The 2,143-nt window shown below is 34.3% G+C and overlaps 1 pseudogene; it reads left to right on the top strand.

Moving 5' to 3' along the window:
- Positions 1-350: 350 nt before the first annotated feature.
- Positions 351-1,907, top strand: LOC119640325 (annotated as a pseudogene).
- Positions 1,908-2,143: the final 236 nt, after the last annotated feature.

Here is a 2,143-nt window from a genome sequence, read left to right as displayed (position 1 = left end):
CAACATGAATTTTACTTTGCAATTTGATCATGAAAAAAATTAATAAAAAGAAATTATTAATAATAATATAGGTGCACATACAATCTTTTCGTTTTCAAATTCATGTATTATTCCTTTTTTGTTAAGGAAGGGCCAAAAAATTGGGCACTTTAGAGAATAAGCGTATATATTTGTTTACACTTCTCAATAATTGAACACGTGTTTGTTTAAAAATTGGATTCTTTAGAGAGTAAGCGTCCACATTTGTTTACACTCCTCAATTTGTTTCTTAAGAGTTGTCGCATGTTTAAAAATTGGGTTCTTTAGAGAGTAAGCGTATAAAAATTGGGCACTTTAGAGAATAAGCGTATATGTTTGGGCAAAAGTGGGATCCTCTTAATCGCAAAATCTTCAATCGTGTATATAGAGCTTTAATTCAGAGCAAACATTTCTTGGATGTTCTTGCAATCTGTAGTGCCCGTGTGGCTATTGTCAAATGCAAACATAAAGGCACGGGATTCAGCGTTGATATTAACCTAAGTTGTCCTAGTAGCGTAGACAGCACTCGCTTTCTGCAGGCTTTAGTGGAAGCTGACGCTCGTATACACTTCCTGCTGTTATTTTTGAAAATATGGGCTAAACATATGCAAATTGTGAAATACGGTAATATGAGCAGCTATTATCTAATCATATTGGCGATATTCTATTTGCAACAGCCTCTAGAGAATTACAACAATCTGGCAATTGTATTGCCAATAAAGAAGTTGCAAGCAAATTGCAACGAGCACCTCGTGCAATGTGTAAATTATGCTTTTTATGTGGAAAGTAATGAAAACAAACCTTGCCTGCCTCCCTCCATAACTACCTTTGAATTAATCATAGGTTTTTTTGGTTTCTATAAAAGTTGTAACTTATCTTCGGTTGTACTGTGACCTTATTTGGGCAGCGCAATTCCCCGTAACGATTTCGTCAATGATAGCATTAACTTCTTCGAATATCACAATTCGTTGCTTACTATGAGTCAATATTTTAATAAAGATCCTGAACGACTTCGAATTGATACCTGTCTTTGCGTTTAAGATCCATTCTGTCTTAATCAGAATGTGACAAAATCTATAAACGGGATTAAGACAGAATATTTTGAATACCGCCTGGCTAATGTTTTTAATATTTCAGTATTTGTCAGAACGACGATAACATGGTAGAATTGTATGAGAACCACATCTTCGATTTGCACGATCCGTTCGAAATCTTACCAATGAAAGTAAACGAAACAAAGCATGTTGAGCCAAGCGTAAACTTGAATGGCAGATCGGAAAAACCACAACAGCTTGATAACGAGAAGCAACAGCATGCTAGCTTTGTATTCACCCCCAGCCGCAACGATATTAAAGCTATAATTGCGCATAAAGACTATTCACAGAGTTTGGGCGATAATCTGCAAGTTTTTAAATATTGGTCTAAGTGTTACATAAAAGCAGTTGAAATTATACTTTCGCAATTGTATCGTCTGGAACTAAAAGAAAATTCAACGCAGCAAGAAGAAAACCGATCACTTTCGAAAGACAGTAGCAAACGCGAAGACATAAAATCATGGTTTATTTCGGGTTCGACTGACTTATGGACTAGCTGTTATCATCAGAAAACACACGATCGAACATTCATGGAATATCATATGGATCAAACCGAACGTTTATACAAAGCCCGTGCGCAAAATCCATTATACTCTGTAGATATCAAAGCTTTGCTAACTCTTACGGTACCAATGAAATATCAAAGCATTGAATTAAGGCTGCATTTGCCGAACGATTCATCAGAAATTATTTTAAACAAAAAAACATCCGCTCAAACGTTTCTTTGATATGTTGAAATGCACCATTGCAAACTTTGGCCTTAAAGAAGCTTTACAATCGTCATTAATTTCCTAACCAAACTTTTTATTTTATTTATGAAGGAAGAAACACATTGGCTCTTCATTTTCTACCGCCAAAAATAGCATCTCAAAAATGCTCAAAAACATATATATATCATCAAATGTCTAAAATTTGAAAATACCTGTTTACTTTGAAAATACCGTTTTACTTTTAACATTACCTTTCTTTTTTTTTTTTTGGGATGTTGAGTTAACAATCTTATGAATTAATGAAAATTGAACGAAATTAAT

The sequence above is a fragment of the Glossina fuscipes genome, unplaced genomic scaffold (assembly GCF_014805625.2).
Source record: "Glossina fuscipes isolate IAEA_lab_2018 unplaced genomic scaffold, Yale_Gfus_2 119, whole genome shotgun sequence".
Lineage (NCBI taxonomy): Eukaryota > Metazoa > Arthropoda > Insecta > Diptera > Glossinidae > Glossina > Glossina fuscipes.
Note: the sequence above shows the minus strand (reverse complement) of the source record. Positions and strands in the feature narration are given on the sequence as shown.